At 36.9% G+C, this 17236-nt stretch overlaps 1 protein-coding gene and 1 long non-coding RNA gene across 2 annotated transcripts in view; one reads left to right on the top strand and one right to left on the bottom strand.

Annotated features, from left to right (window-relative positions):
• The window catches only part of FRMD6 (FERM domain containing 6), a 254916-nt gene that overhangs the window by 48211 nt on the left and 189469 nt on the right, over nucleotides 1-17236 (top strand). The gene's annotated exons all lie outside the window — the stretch shown is intronic.
• LOC117069652 overlaps nucleotides 11135-17236 on the bottom strand; it is a 54795-nt gene continuing 48693 nt past the window's right edge. Inside the window, exons 3-4 of the long non-coding RNA XR_004431620.1 lie at nucleotides 12374-12555; nucleotides 11135-11480 (exon numbers count right to left, since the gene is read on the bottom strand). This is a non-coding gene — a long non-coding RNA (uncharacterized LOC117069652). The remainder of the gene's footprint in view (nucleotides 11481-12373; nucleotides 12556-17236) is intronic.

Raw genomic sequence — 17236 nt, 5'->3', positions numbered from 1 at the left:
TCATTGACCTTATCATAAAACACATCTTGTCATCTGTTTATTCTCCTATGTGGTAAAATCTCTACTCAAATCCTTGCCCATATATATATATATTATATAACATGTATTATATATTATATAATACACCTAATATATATTATATATTTATTAATATATGTTATATATATATATGTTTTTGAGACAGGATCTCACCCTATTGTCCAAGACAGGGTGTGGTGGTGTAATCATGAATCACTGCAGCCTCAGCCTCCTTGGCTTAAGTGATCCTCCCATCTCAACCTCCTAAGTAGCTGGGACTACATGCATATGCTGCCATGCCTAGCTAATTTTTAAAAAATTGTATACACAGGGTCTCACTGTGTTACCCAGGCTAGTGTTGAACTCCTGGCCCCAAGTTATCCTCCTGCCTCAGCCTCCCAAATTGTCAGAATTATAGGCATGACCCACTGCAGCTGGCCTCTTGCCCATATTTTTGAAAGTTTTTAGAAAACATCTTACCTTCTAGTTATGATAATTCATAAACCAGCTGAGCAGTTTTAGGGAGAACACTTTACATGGTGGAGTGATATGGATAATGGAGTTTTTAATATATTTGGGTGGGTTTCTTTTAAATAGGCTTTTTAAAAAGCAGCTTTAGGTTCACAGGAAAATAGACAGAGGAAGGTACAGAGATATCCTAACTACCCCCTGTTCCCCACACATGCGCAGCCTCCCCAACTATCAACATTTCCTACCAGAGTGGTACACTGGTTACGACTAATACATCTACATGGAGACATTATTATCAAAGTCCATAGTTTATATTAGAATTCACTCTTTATATTGTATATTTTATGGGTTTTGACAAATGTACAATGATGAGTATCCACTATTGTAGTATCATACAGAATAGTTTTACTTCCCTCAAAATCCTTTAGTGCTTTGCCTATTCATCCCTTCTCTCAGACATTGATCTCTCCATAGTTTTGCATTTTACAGAATGCCATCTAGTTGTAATCATATAGCATGTAACCTTTCCAGAATGGTTTCCCTCACTTAGCAATATGCATTGAAGTTTCCTCCATGTCTTTTCATGGTTCAATAGCTCATTTGCTTTTAGTGCAGGGTATTTCATTGTATTGGATGGACCACAGTTTTTCTTTATGCATTCACTTACTGAGGGCTATCTCGGCTGCTTCTAAGTTTTGGCAGTTGTGAATAAAACTGCATAAACATCTATGTGCAGAATTTTATGTAGACTTAAGTTTTCAGTTCATGTGGGTAAATCCCATGGAGTGTGATTGCTGGATCATATAAGGGTGTTGTAAGTTAGTTTTGAAGAAACAGTCAAACTGTCTTCCAAAGTGGCTATCCTATTTTGCATTCTCTGTAGCAATGAATGAGAGTTCCTGTTGCTCCAGAACCTCACCAGCGTTTGGTTTTGTGTTTTGGATTTTGGCCATTTTAATAGGTGTGTAATACTACCTCATTGTTGTTTTAACTTGCAATTCCCTAATAACGTAGGATGTTGAACATCTTTTCATATGCTCGCTTGTCATCTGTACATCTTCTTTGGTGAGGTGTCTCTTTATCTGCTCATTTTTTCCCTTGGGATGTTCGCTTTTTATTGTTGACTTTTAAGATTTCCTCATATATTTTGAATAACAGTTCTTTATCAGATGTGTCTTTTGCAAATATTTTCTCCCAGTCTGTGGCTTGTCTTTCTTTTTTTTTTTTTTTTTTCCGAGACAGTCTCACTCTTGCCCAGGCTGGAGTGCAGTGGTGCTATCTCCACTTACTGCAAGCTCTGCCTCCCGGGTTTACGCCATCCTCCTGCCTCAGTCTCCCAAGTAGCTGGGACTACAGGCGCCCACCACCACGCCCGGCTAATTTTTTGTATTTTTAGTAGAGACGAGGTTTCACCGTGTTAGCCAGGATGGTCTCAATCTCCTGACCTCGTGATCCACCTGCCTTGGCCTCCCAAAGTGCTGGGATTACAGGTGTGAGCCACTGCGCCTGGCCTATGGCTTGTCTTTTTGTTCTCTTGACAGTATCTTTCACAGAGCAGAAGTTTTCGTTTTAATGAAGTCTAGCTTATCAATTATTTCTTTCCTAGACCATGGCTTTGATCTTATATATAAAAAGTCGTTACCACACCCAAAGTCATCTAGATTTTCTCTTGTGTTTTCTTCTAGGAGTTTTATATTTTTGCATTTTACATTCAGATTTATGATCCATCTCGAGTTAATTTTTGTGAAAGGTACAAAGTCTGTGTCTAGATTCATATTTTTGTTTGTGTTAACTTTGTACATTTTAAAATTGGGTTGTCTTTTTTATTGTTGAGTTTTAAGAATGTATATTCTAGTTATAAGTCCCTCACTTGATTTATCTACGAAACGAGAATATTTTGTCCCATTCTGTGGGTTTTTTACTTTTTCAATGGTGTACTTTGAAGCACCAAAATTTTTAATGTTAATGAAGTTCTATCTGTCAGTTATTTTCTTATGTCATATGTGAATGTGATGTCATAGCTAAGAAATCATTGCCTAATCCAAGATCAAGAAGATTTACTCCTATGTTTTCTTCTGAAAGCTTTATAGTTTTAATGCTTGTATTTAGGTCAATTATATGTTTTGAATTAATCTTCGTATTTGGTATGAGATATTGGTATAACATCATTCTTTTGAATATAGATATTCAGTTGTTCTGGCACAATTTATTACAAAACTATTCTTTCCCAATAATTTTCCTGGCACCCTTGTCAAAAATCAACTAGCCAACTAAGGTAACAGGGTTTATTTCTGGACTCTTGGTGCTATCCCATTGATCTGTGTGTCTATATTCTCAGTAGTACCACAATGTCTTGATTACTACAGCTTTGTGGTAAGGTTTGAAACTGAGAAATATGATCTCTGCTTTTTCATTTTCAAAATTGTTTTGCTATTCTGAGTACCTTAAATTTCCATATGAATTTTAGGATCATCTTGTCAATTTCTGCAAAGAAATAATCTGGGATATTGATGGGGATTGTCTTGAATCTGTAGATCAATTTGAGGAGTTTTGCATTCTTGGATGGTTCATTGCTAGCGTTTAGAAATACAATGGACTTTTATATATTGCTCTTGTATTGCCAAAACCTTGTTGGACTCATGTATTGGTTTTAATGGGCTTCTTTTATTTTTAATAGATCCTACTTCCACTTTGCACTACTCTCCTCATCTCTGAATTCCACCGTTTTTTATCTTCTTAAATTTCTCTTATACACTAAGCTCCCCCTTGTCACAGGGCCTTTGCACATGCTGTTTTCTGTCTGAATGTCACCCTTCTGAATTATTCCACCTGGTTAACTATCTTTCACCTCTCCCTCCCTGAGCTGCCGCCACCTCAGTCCATGTCTGGTCCCTCTGTGGAAGCTGTCATAGTACTGTGTTTCTTCTCAACATTTACCTTAGCTTATGAGCTCATTTGTGTTATATTTTGACCAATGTCAATTTCTCCAGCAGACAATAAGCCTCTGTTTTTCTCATTATTATATTTTTCAGCATCTACATAGTGCCTGGCACCTAGTAGATACTTAACGAGCATTTTTTGAAAGAAAAAATGAATAAATAGCATTGGGAAAATTTACCTATCATAAAGAACTTTGGGCAGGTTGGTGGGGGGAGCAAATTTAAGGTTGGGCATACCACCTGTGTAACCAATTCTGGCTTCCTTCTGGGCAGTTACATTCCAGAATGGAATGTAATTGTCTGGGAGAGCAGAGGCATTGAATGTATAGCCAGTAACATGGTTCCCCCAACCCCCACCTCTCTCTCTCTACTAAAATTTCTTGCCTGGTGGTGGGAAACCCCGAAAGAAAAATTCAGCCATCTGAGTCATTTGCAGATGACTTCTTTGTCTGCTTCTTACCTTTCCTGAGGTACAGCTGACTTATGAGGGTGGGGGGAGTAGAGGAAGGTGGAGAGTTGCAAAGATTCATTGACTTTCCTTACCAAATTAATTCACTCTAACAAAAATAGGGAAATCCCCAACCAGCTCTTCCAGTGACTAGCAAGAAAAATGTTCTCTTGGAACACTCCAACAAAAGACACACTTTGTGTTCCGGCTGTCTTAAAAAGAATGCTTTAGAGCCTTCCAACTATTGCCCACCCTGAATGCTTTATAAATATCAGTGGCAATAGTTAGAACGTGCTTTTTTTTCTTGATTGAAATTCTCTTAAAAGTCTAGGTTCAGCTCTGGTGCTTTGGTGATGGCATAGATCCCCAGAATCAGGAGAAACGTTGAGGGCGGTAAAGAACCAAGAAAAGACTAGCTCAGGGGCCAAAAAAGTGGAGCCAAGATTTGGTGGGGCTGCCACTTGTCAGTGTGTGACAAACTTTCTGCCCTATTCTTGGAATCCATGTTCCAGTTGTCAGGCTAGACAGAAGGAAAATGTTTGCATACAGAGAAAGAAGGTTGGGAAGTAGATATTTCTCACTGTGATCCATATTTTAGATGTTTCTTATGCATCTGAAATGGAGTTTTGCTTCAGGTGTTTTGAGACCTTTTACCCATGGAGAAACATTGAATTGTGAAACTGCAAGACCATCATGATAGGGGCCGCTCTGTTTTGTCTTTGGGTCTTCATTGCCTACCACAATGCCTGGCTTAGAGTAGAGGCTCAGTGAAAATTGGACAGAATGTTTTAAACAAGAGGATGCATGGCAAACTTACTTTGCAAAGTAGATTTTACTGCCCTGTGAAGTAAGCTCACTTCCTGCATTTTTAATTTTATCCTGATGCTCATCCTTTTTATCTTCTGTGCCACAAAATACAAATATTTATAGGACTTAAATTTTAGTTGTTTAGAGTAGATAATTATAAATAGATTCCATAAACAAATAAATGAAATCATTGTTTTGCTGTCAATAAAATTTAAAGGAAAATGATTCAAAAGTGAAAAATATAGCTTACTAGCTGTGGTTTTTTAATGCTTTGTCAAAGGAAATTTAAAAATACTAGGAATTTATATTGAAACAAGAATGGAAAAGGAAGTTTATGAAAGCACAATACTCAAATCCATTTACTTTCTTAGACTAATATATTAAGGTAAACACCATGCAAGAGCTACCCTCTCCTATCTTTCCTCTTATTTCAGAATACTTCTCTAATAAAAGAACAAAATTACAATTTGAGTCCCTTCTTCTGAACTCTCCAAACCCTGCCGGTTATGTTGATGTGGGGTGTCTTAGAGCAGAGGTTTCTGAGTACTCATGGGCAAGTTTCCAGTTGCTTCCTAACAATATTGCCTGGGACAAAATAGAGACAGACTTCAAAGTTGGGGTGACTTGACTTGAGTTTAATAATTTTCAAATTGTTACATCTCTAAATGGGTCAAGATCATTGAACCTGGGTTTTCTTAGATTTCCTCCATTCTCAAAGCTTTGCTTATCATTTACATGCTATTTTGATTTCATAAATATTCATTGAGCATTGACTGAAATACTCATCTAGGTTCTGGGAAAAGGGCAATGAATAACACACAAGGTTCCTCTTCTCATGGAGTTTATATCCTGGTAGAGCTTATTATTTTCCCCACAGTAAAACGAAATAAAAACAGTATAAATCTCACAGCACTGCTCTGAGGATTCAATGAGGGTAGAGTAAGGAGGTGGAAGACAAAAATTGAGAGACAAAACATCCACTGGATTTTCAAGGATCTTGGCTGTGTATGGATGTGAGAAAAGGTTAAGGGAGACCCATTGTTAGGATGCAGACATGTAGGCATGGTTTTTAGCTGGAAGGGAGGAAGCACTAGAAACAAAAATTGTTGAAAACATGAGAGAGAAGAAAAGAATGAGATCAACAGTATAGGAGAGATTAACCTTGATCGGGGAACAGAATGGTGACTCCAGATGTCACAGGAAGAGTTCTCAGTGGAGAGACTGAAGGTGTTTTTATATAACTAGGCCCTGGAGACGTGTCATTTAAAGTTGTGAACGGTTTCCCATATTAAGAGGTAGGAACTTTGAAGGTTAATGTGTGATGTCCCTGAGGCATTTTCCTTGCTAGATTATATGGTATGAGGTTTTTCTCATGGAAATAATTTAAATATCCCTAGAAACAGTACACCAGTGTTTCTCAGAGTTTGTTCCCAATACCACCTGCATCAAGTTACCGTGGTATTTATTAAAACTACACACTCCTAGGCCCCATACCAGGTGCTTCAAAATAGGATCTCTGGAAGTTGAACTTTGAAAGTTTCATTTATTATTTTGGTAAAATGCACACACAAAAAAGTTCCCATTTTAAAGTATAAATTCAGCAATAGTATATTCAGTGTTGTGCAACCTTAATCACAAGCTGCTTTCAAACACATTTTATTACTGCAAAAGGAAATCCTATACCCATTAAGTAGTCACTCCTCATTCTCTCCTACCCTCAGTCTGACAGCTACCAATCTGCTTTCAGTATCCATGGATCTACTCATTCTGGATAGTTTCTATAAATAGAATCATATAATATGTGATCTTATGTGTCTGGCTTCTTTCACTTATCATAATGTTTTCAAGATTCATCCATTTGTATCATAATCCAGTGCTTTCTTCCTTTTTATGGCTGAATAATATTCCATAGTATAATATACCACATTTTCCTTATTCAGTCATTTGGCAATAGATATTTGGGTGTTTCTTTCTTTTGTGTATTGTGAATAGTGCTTCTATGAACATTTGTGTACAAGTTTCTGTTTTAACACTTGTTTTTCATGAGTATATACCTAGAATTGCTGGGTAACATGGTAGTTCTGTGTTTACCTTATTAAGGAAATGCCACACTGTTGTATACAGTGGTTGTACCACTTTACATTTCCTCCAGTAGCATATGTGGTTCCAATTTCTCTGTGTCCTCACCAACACTTATTATACTGCATGTTTAAAATTGTAGCCATTCTGAGTGAGTGTGAAGTCATCTATCACTATAGTTTTAACTTGCATTTTCCTAATGACTAGTGACATTGAGTATCTTTCCATAAACTTCTTGGCCATTTGTATATCTTCTTTGGAGAAAATTCTATCCAGGCCCTGTGCACGTTTTTTAACTGCATTGTTTGACTTTTTGTTGTTGGGGTATAGGAGTTCTTTACACAATTTGCAAATATTTTCTCCTGTTCTATGAATTGTCTTTTCACTCTGTTGATAGTATCTTTTGATGAACAAAAGTTTTTACTTTTGATGAAGTCTAATTTATCTGATTTTTATTGCTTACAGAAGGGTACCCAAGTTGATTATGATTTTTATGACCATGATTATAGCACTAAAACAACCAATCTTGCACTGACAGTATTACCAAGATCCTATGTGTTGAGGATAGTATATTTCTGATAGCTAGATTTGCTTTAGGTGTATATATGTAAGAGTATCAAAAATTATGCCCATTTCATTTACCTGTGTCTTCTTCAATTAAAATATGCTTTTTATTAACATAAGTATTTCACCTTTAATTTTGATTATAAATGAACTTCATGCCTTATTTAGAAGGGTTAAAGCAAAATAAAAAACAAAACTGCTAAGTAAAAATTGTTTAGCTATCATGACTTGCCTGTTGTAGTTTCATTGGTCTAAACACTTACTTTTATATAATCTGTTTGTATTTCACATTTATTTTGCTCATCAAAAATTTATTGAGCATCTACCACATGCTTGATAATATGCTAAGCACCAAAGATAGAAAGACCTGATCTCTGTACTCATGGTTTTTACCGTCTTGCAGGACACAAGAACACAGATGCTGAAAAGATTATACACACACAGGACATTTCTATAGGAGAATGAAACTAAAGTGCTGTGAGATCACAAAAGAAAGAATTCCAAACTGTATTCTTTTGGTGATGGGAACTCAAAAGAATTATTTTGGGCAAGGAAGTTCCATGAACTCATTTAATTTTTTTGAAATGTAATTCTGGCAGCAATATAAGGGTGGACTGGACTAGAAGAGACCAAAATCAGACAGTGAAGTCAGTAAGAATGGGTACTTTGGCAATGAATTTGCACCATACTCTTGTTCAGCCCTTAGAACTGTTCTAAAGTGTTTCAGATATTGCTGTGACATAGGTTTCTTGAACTTTTATTATGGAAAGTTTCAAACATATAAAAAATTATTTCATGTACCATCAGCACAGCTTCAACAGTTATCAAAAACATGGCCAGTCTCATTTCATTGATTGCCCCCATGGCCCCTTTCCCAGGTATTTTGAAGCAAATCTCAGACATTATATTATTTCATCTGTGAAGATTTTTATGTAACTCCAACAGATAAGAACTCTTAAAAATATATCTCAATACTATTATCCTATTTAAATAAAGTTAATAATACTTTATTAATGGTATGAGGTTTTTAAAACTTAAGGATTTATGTAAATATTCACATATAAAATTCTATATTATTTCTTTTTTTTTTTTTTCCCCATGGCATTTAGCTTGGAACAAACTCTTTTTTTTTTTTTTTTTTTATACTTTAAGTTCTAGGGTACATGTGCATGACGTTTATATCATGTATAACTCCCCAATGCAATCCCTCCCTCCTCCCCCCTCCCCATGATAGGCCCCAGTGTGTGATGTTCCCCTTCCCGAGTCCAAGTGATCTCATTGTTCAGTTCCCACCTATGAGTGAGAACATGCGGTGTTTGGTTTTCTCTTCTTCTGATAGTTTGCTAAGAATGATGGTTTCCAGCTGCATCCATGTCCCTACAAAGGACGCAAACTCATCCTTTTTTATGGCTGCATAGTATTCCATGGTGTATATGTGCCACATTTTCTGAATCCAGTCTGTCACAGATGGACATTTGGGTTGATTCCAAGTCTTTGCTATTGTGAATAGTGCCGCAATAAACATACGTGTGCATGTGTCTTTGTAGTAGAGTAATTTATAATCCTTTGGGTATATACCCAGTAGTGGGATGGCTGGGTCATATGGTACATCTAGTTCTAGATCCTTGAGGAATCGCCATACTGTTTTCCATAATGGTTGAACTATTTCTTATGGAGAATTTTTTTCCTTAATACCTTTGGTAAGGCATGCAAGAGTGATTTCTTTAAAAACTAAAATCATGCTTCTTCAAATACATACAAAATATACAGTCCCAGAGCCACATCAGTTATTAGCTCTTTTATTACATGTGTATAGCAGGGAAGTTTCTACTTTGTTATGCACTCATAGTTTGAAAGCAATGTGTATAAGTTGAGCTGTTGAGGAATTTTCCTTTGAGATTTTTTTTTGTACTCAATAATAATTCCTCACATTTGTGTCATGCCTTGAATTTTCCAAAGTGCTTTCATGTCTATTATCTAGTGAACTCTGAGAGTTCTGCTGTGCAAAGATGTCTATTATCTACTGTTTACAGTTTTTTAAATCAATTTTACTTTGTTGTGGCTTTTGGGCTTGGAATGAAATAATAAACAATATATGCAAAATCCTCTACTTATGAGCCAAGAAAGACTTTGTAGTCAAGCCTGCATGAAGATGAAAGGAAATTAGTGTAACATCTCAACAGTTATACTTAATTTTCTGTAGTATGGGAATATTTGGCATTTATACATACACACACTACACATACATGTGTATAAGGATTTTAAATCCTTAATTACAACTCAGTATTTTCCATGGGCTCAAAACCCACCCATAAATTTCCCAAACCTTTTGGAAAGGGTTGTATTAATAGTAAGATTAAGAAACATGGCAACACATAAATTAGGAAGAGTTTGGGGCTGAAACATTCCCAGAGATCACTCATAATTGATGCTCCATCCTTTTTATCATTCTGTAATATTTGTTAACATGCCCAGACACGCACTAGACACAGTTATCTTCAAAATATTCTGTAGCAGAATAGCTTGGTGTCTGTTAACCAAAGACAGTGATACAAGTGTCATATTTAATATTGATTTTTGCTCTTCACCCATAAAATATAAAACATTGAATTACTCTTTTTAAACACAGCAAAAATCTGCCCCAGGATTAGAAAGGAGTACAGTGGTTGACATTCTATTCTGTACTCCAGAGGTGTGCTCTGGAGTAGTACAAACTTGGGTTTACAAACTGCTAGAGTTAAGGAAGCTGCATGACCTGTCTTCCCATTTAGGTTCCTCCAGTGGTGCACTGGAGTCTATTTTACCTGATCTCAAGAGCTGATTGTTAAATATGCAAGAATTTTGCAAACTAGTATTTAAACTGTCAGTTGCTTGAACCCAGCCAAGGTGGGAGTATTTACACCACAAAAATGAGCCAACTTCAATCTGGCTTCGCCCCTCATCCCCCAGAGCCATTTTACCAGCACACCACTGCCTCCCACGTAAGTTTAAGGATAAAACGAGTTAGCTTATGTAAAGCACTTTTCATAGAGTTCCCTATAGAGAAAGCATTCAATAAATGCTAGCTACCGTTATTGTTATTATTATTTGCCATTGAAAATAAATGCAGCCAACTCTCAACTGTTTATCAGACTGATAAATCATCTATGTCCTATGTTTGTTTCTGTCCCTATTTGACAATTTTACTAGCAGCATACAAAGGAATATGTTCAGACATAGGAAAAAAGCAGTGAAAACCTAATCAACCCATGGTAATGCTTATTATTATAGCATCGTGATCTTGATAAAATATTTGCTGAGAGAGAAAGAATTAAAGTTCCAAAAAAAATGAAAATGGGAAATTATATCTAAATTTAAAATATCCACTCTACTTTTGTCTTCCTTTAAACAGCTCATTGAAATTCCATTATAAATAGAAAATGATAAAATAATTTTGAACACTTGTAGAAAAATATGACAAGTCTGGATTTCAGTAATAAATCATAGAATTCCTGACACACATTATCTTAGGCCAAAAAGGGAATTGTTGGTTCTTGTAAATCAAGGTAAAAATCAAGGGATAGGTCTGAGTTTGAACACAACTTGATGCAGGATGACACCAGGCCATGAGTGCTCGGTTTCTCTGGCTTCTATTAGATTATTGCTATTTCCAGTCTCCACGTGGCAGCCTCAGCAGCTCCAAACTCTGCCTTTAAAGTGGAATGCTCTTCCCAAAATCATTTCTCTCAGGAAAGAGAAACTCTTTTTTTTTTTTTTTTTTTAATAGTTCCTGTAAAATTCCTGAAGTTTACTTTGATTGATCTGGTTTTGGCCACACACCTGATGCCTGTTTGGGAGAATATCTAATGGGGTAAAGGTAATTTATTTTTAAAAAAAAAAACACTGTAAGAGTGTATCTAACAGGCTAAAGGTAATGTGTTCCCCCTCCCCGTCAAAAAAACCTGTGTCGTTATTACACTCAGATAAAATGGATGTCATGCAACCAAAATACAATTATCTACTCCAAATAATCTTCATTGTAATTGAATTCATGTTGATGGCAACTCATGTATACATGTAGAGCTAGCACACTGCTTTCTCTTGGAACAAAGTTCTGATAATAACCTTCTCAGATCAAGTTTCAGCCCAGGGCACTTCTGAGGCCATTAAAGACCCTAGTCATAAAGAAGCAAAAATAGAGATAGTATCACTACAGGAACTAATTTGAGAAACCCAGGTAAAAAAGAGTGTTTTAAAAAGCAAATGCTAGCCAAAAAATATTTATAACACACCTCCTGCTAGGCAAAGTTGAAGTTTCAGCTAATAGGAGAATATTCCTGGTATGATCTCGGTGCCTTCCTTAACCAAGAATTAGAGCCCCATGGTACAATGACCTTAGTAATTTTGGAAATAGTAGCACCAGGAAAAGTGAGAGAGGTCAAAACGCTGTGTGTTCGGTAATGGACACAAACCTGTTGGCATATAGAAATTCCACAGTGTTTTGCTGTCAAATTTGTTTTAGAATTTCATTTCAGGAAAGTAAGTTCTAACTCTAATGTTATGGGGAACTTTAAATATTTATACCAGAAAAAATAAAAAGCACAAAACCCTCTACCCCAGAGTCTCAACCATTGACAAGTTACATAATTCTAACGAGTGTAAAGTATCAAGCTCTGTGTATCTTGTTCTCTGCTGGGAAGGTGATGCTTCTGTTTCTCTTGGCTATAAGTTTGTTTGGCCTGAGCTGGATGTCAGTCTGATTCCTAACCCTCCTCATGGAGTCACAGGCTGTAATGCATGAGTCACAGAGGTTAAAACGCAGCCTTTTCTGATTTATATTGTATGTGGATTCTGTAATAGTCTTGGAATAGTGTTCCATGATTCATATCCTACTCTGGTACGCCTTAGCCAAATGCATCTTCTGGTCCTGGTGATGTATATTGAGAGCCCTACGATGCTTACTGAGTATGGAGTGATTTAAGGAAATCATTTTTTCTGTTCCCTGGGAATTTTCTTTCTTATAATATCCCACCCAAATGTGATTTGTTTAAAATATTGTGGTGCTCACCTTTATCTTCACCATTAAATATGTCATACTAAATAATCTTGTGACCATACCGAGGAAACATCAAATATAAGAAGAGCATTTATTTTACAAAAAAAGAGGAGACATACCTGTAAGCATTTTGGAGGGTGAGCATATTTCCCAAAGATCTTGAGATTGGATGGATGTGGGCACCCTATGTGGCCCTGAAAAAAAACAAAACAAAACTATCTTGGGTCTTTTGTAATTGAACTAGAAACTGTACCAACCCAGAGTTTATAAACAGTATCATATAACATTTGTTTTGAAATGTACAGAAAAGTTAATGAGGTGATGGCTGTGAAATCATCTTTTACTAAGACGTACAATGTGTGCCCACATCAAACAGTGGAAATAATTACCAATTTATTTTCTCCTATGAAAAAATGATACTCAAAGATCAGTGGGATCTTAGAAAGGGATCCGTGTTATTTGTGGAAGTATCATTAAGGCTAAATAACTGTGGCACCAAAGGAGAGGCATTTTCTAAAATACAGAAAAATTTAAAAGAGGCATTGCCAGAAAATAAATGAGAATGTTCATTCTCACTAAGCGCTCTGAGTAATGTAAACATATCTGGCATTTGTCCCCATTTTCTTCCTGGGACCTTTTAAATCAAAGTTTAGTAATTCATTCTTAATCACCCACAAGCTGTTAGCTACCCCGTGGCTTGTAGCCATCAGAATTAATTGCAGGTGCCCCTGTGGATCTGCAGCATGCAGTAAACATGATCATGATGGATTCCTAACACAACCTGGCTGGCTTAGGGTCATTAGCGCTGGATCCCCTCTTCTTGTTCTGAAGTGTGTTTAATTCTCAGTGGATTTCTGAAGCAATATTTTGCCTTTCTTAAGGAAAATTGAAGAAAGTCTGTGAAATAGAAAAATAATTGGACTAAACTCTCAATTTTTTGGAAGGGGAAATGTGGGGGAAACGGGGAGATGAGTTAAAGGCTTAAGCACTTCTGTGAAACTGTTTCTCTAAAGCAGGAAAAGAAAAGTGAATTTAGTGATGTTATATTTACCCTGGAATTTAAGAAGAATAACTTTGGTGTTCAGAAGTCCAGACTTATTGATGTACTGTAAAACCTTGCCCTTCTAAGTGTGGTCCTGGGATGAGCAATGTCAGCATCACCTGGAAGCTAATTAGAAATGCAAAATCTTGGCTCCTCCAGACCTGAATCAGAATCTGCATTTTAACATGGACCCAGGCAATTGGGATTCTTATCAACATTTGAGAACCATTGATGTAATCCATGCTTAGAATACTTCGTTTATTTAGAGAGCTTATCATTCTGTCTAGAAGGCATTTATATTCCAGTTATGTTTGCCAAAAAGTCCCAGAGAAAAGCAGGTGCATTGCTATTAACTGGTAGAGCACACTCTGAAGGCAGCAGCCATGCCTCTCTGGTCTTTGGATTCCCAGCACCTAGCTCAGTGTATGAAATGTTAAGGTGGATGAATGGATGGCTGAATGGATGGATAGATGGATGGAGGGATGGATGGAGGGATGGATGGATGAATGGGTGGATGAAAAGCATGGTAAACCCCTAAAAAAAACGAAAGATGAAGTGAATATTTTTAAAAAATCAGTTACAAGCAGATTTTTTTGTGTTATTCCATAGTATAGGCTTGCTTAATATCACAATCACAGTAGATTACATGGCAGGCTAACAAAGTCTTATTTTGAAAATTGGACAGTTCTAGGCCTCCAACAGCCTATGGAGCGAGGTTTGGTTTGTGGAAGGGTGTTCATTCCAGCAGAGAATACCTTCCCTCATCTCATCTGCTGCCGCATTAGTGCCCTCTATTGCTAAGTTCCTTTTTTCTAGCTAGGCCCTATTTCCACAGCTGGAGTATAAACCTTTTAAAGGCAGGACTCTGCCTGCAACATTGACTCCCCTGCCTCCAGCACATGTCCACTGACCTAAACCAATACCTTTTAAATTTTTGCATATTTTTAAATAATGCCTGTCCTTTGGTGCCACAGTTGTACAGCCTTAATGATACTGCTGCAAATAATGGGGATCGCTTTCTTTCTCAGATCCTGTTAATGCTGCTCATGCCACCTTGGCTAATGCTGAGCGCTTATGACAACATGAAGAAATTCATTCCAGGAAGTAACAATCTGTGTCCTCTTTTCTCATCCCTAAATCCACCATTTCTTTTGGAAATAGGAATGATATCTTTTTATTATTTTATTTTTTTGTTTAAAAAATTACTGGTTCTGTTGTGCAGGCTGGAGTACTGTGGTGCAATCATGGCTCACTGCAGCCTTGACCTCCCTGGGCTCAAGTGATTCTCCCACCTCAGCCTCCCGAATATCTTTTTATTATTGGCTCATTTTATTATATTCAATGAATTGTTGGAAATTAGAGCCAGCCAAGAATTGTATAAATATTGGACTGCCTCTGCTTCTCTGACACTAGATGAAGATGGCATTTGTGCCTGTGTGTCTGTGGGGCCCTCAGGAAGCTTTTTTCCTTGAGAGGCCTTGCCAGTGCCAGCCTCATCAGAGGGCAGCTTGGGAGGAGACCCGCCATGCTTACAGCTTAAATGGATTCCTGAAATGATGTTTCTTGGTGTAGAGGCAGAAGAAGGGTGGGACAGTGAGTGGAAGAAGCATTGGCCATGAAATCAGAAAACCTTGATTTGAATTGTAACTCTCCTCCTCACTACTTGTATAATCTTGGCAATTTTCATCATGTCTGTGAAATACATTGTACAGTGTATGACAGGGAGTCAGTGTTCACCATTTGCTAGTTTCCCTTGCCTCTCTGAGCCTGTTTCCTCATTATGATGCATAAAAATATCACATACTTTAGTGCTTATCACATAAAACGTGCATAATGAATGCTTTTAATTCCCTCCCAGTTTGCTGGTCCTGGGTACCACCCACACTGTCTGGCACTCCCTGTTTCTCTGTGTTGGATCTTCTTGAAGTGTTCTGTTGGATGACCTTCACTTGTTTCTTGACACCATGGTCAGAAATCATGGTCTATCTGCCAGGTGGACTTTCTTCCAGCACCTTCAGTAGTTTCTGTCCATCCCTGACCACCCACTAGATCCCTCATTTATCCAGCACATGTTTCTAGATCCAGGATCTCCCACTACTAAGTAAAAAAAAAACTTGTGCTGTTTGCCACTGGGAACTGATTTGAAAATATTAGAATCCAGAAGGTTTATTCTTGGGGCACTTCCTCTTCAAATTCCAGTACTTTTGGCATTCTTGAAGCAAATACAAATTTTATAAATTATTTCTTTAAAATTAACTTAAAGTATATAGGTTCATCGTAGAAGAAAAATGGACTTAAATATAGATAATAAAAAGAAAAATAAGTTCAGTCATAATCCTATTATACACAGAGAACAATTATTTGTCACCTTGGTGAATAGCCTTTTAATTTTTATATATGACTCAGCATGGTGGCTCACACCTGTAATCTTAGCACTTTGGGAGACCAAGGTGGTCAGATTGCTTGAGCTCAGGAGTTCAAGACCAGCCCAAGCAACATAGTGAAACCCTGTCTTTCCAAAAATACAAAAAATTTATCCAGGCCTGATGGTTTGTACTTGTAGTCCCAGCTACTTGGGGGGCTGAGGTGGAAGGATGGCTTGAACCCAGGAGGTCAAGGCTGCAGTGAGCAGAGATCAGGCCACTGCGCTCCAGTCTGGGTGACAAAATGAGACCTCTTAAAAAAGAAAAAAAAACCCTTATGAATATGTAATATGCATTATTAAAAACCTTTATAATGAATATATAATAAATGTATTTTATATAATATACAAATAAATGCATATAATATAAAATGCATTAGCATATATTATGTAAGTATATGTTAAAATATTTTTAGTATATAGGTATGTGTTTGATCCATTGGCCTCTAACTATTCTATGTTTTCAGAAACCATCAGAAACACACACAGTCTTAATGTTCTTAGAGTTTTATGGCTTGTATTTTTTTCCACCTGATTACCCCCTGTGCTATTGAATATCAATTATTGTTTAAACAAATCAGTATCTAGAACATTGCTTAGCCTGTGGTAGTGTACAATGAATAAATATTTTTAGAATAAATGAGAAAACATATCCTAATGTAATTTCTGTGTCAATTTTGAGCTTTCAATGTTTGATTTTCTTTTAAATGGGGTAAATCTGTTGATAAATTGTTACGAAAGGGTCACATGGAAAAAAAGCTTAAATGGATCCTGAAATGATGTTTCATGGTGTAGAGATTAAGATAGATCTTTACTAACATCTGTTGGTGAACCCGTCTGCCATAACTTTTTATTTTAGAACTGCACAGCGATTTAGCACTGAATCCTATTTGGACTAATTTAACCCTGCGAATCTGAAAATGATCTTTCCTTTAAAATTTGAGGGCTTCAAGTGCAATGTTTTTAGGGATTGGACAGTTACAAGAGGGACGAGTGCCTTTGAATTCCCTGCTAGTAGGCACAAACCCCGATGCCCCTAGGGGCTGGCAATGATTTCACAGGTTAAGTGGTGCAGACGGGAACCCACTGCAGTCACTCTGCAAAATTGGAGTGCAATATATGACGGAAAGTCAGCGTTCGCCCAGTGCTAGTTTCCAAAGGGCAGCCACTACTGAACTTTCATGTGGCAAGGTGGGGTCCAATGGCACCAGCTTGTTTTCTTTCTTCAGGAGAAGTAAAAAAACTTGAAAAATTACATGAAATTCTTGATTCTGAAATAATAGCAGCTCATTTAATTTAAAATATGAAACTATGCAAGCAAAACAAAATCCACCTGAGAACAATGAGCCTCTGGGTTAAACTGAGGAACTGTTTAAATTGCCCCAGTTACTCAAATGCCAGGTGGAAGACT

The sequence above is a fragment of the Trachypithecus francoisi genome, unplaced genomic scaffold (assembly GCF_009764315.1).
Source record: "Trachypithecus francoisi isolate TF-2019V2 unplaced genomic scaffold, Tfra_2.0 Lachesis_group3, whole genome shotgun sequence".
Taxonomy (NCBI): Eukaryota; Metazoa; Chordata; class Mammalia; order Primates; family Cercopithecidae; genus Trachypithecus; species Trachypithecus francoisi.
The sequence above is the reverse complement of the archived record's forward strand: the minus strand, read 5'-3'. Positions and strand labels throughout refer to the sequence as shown.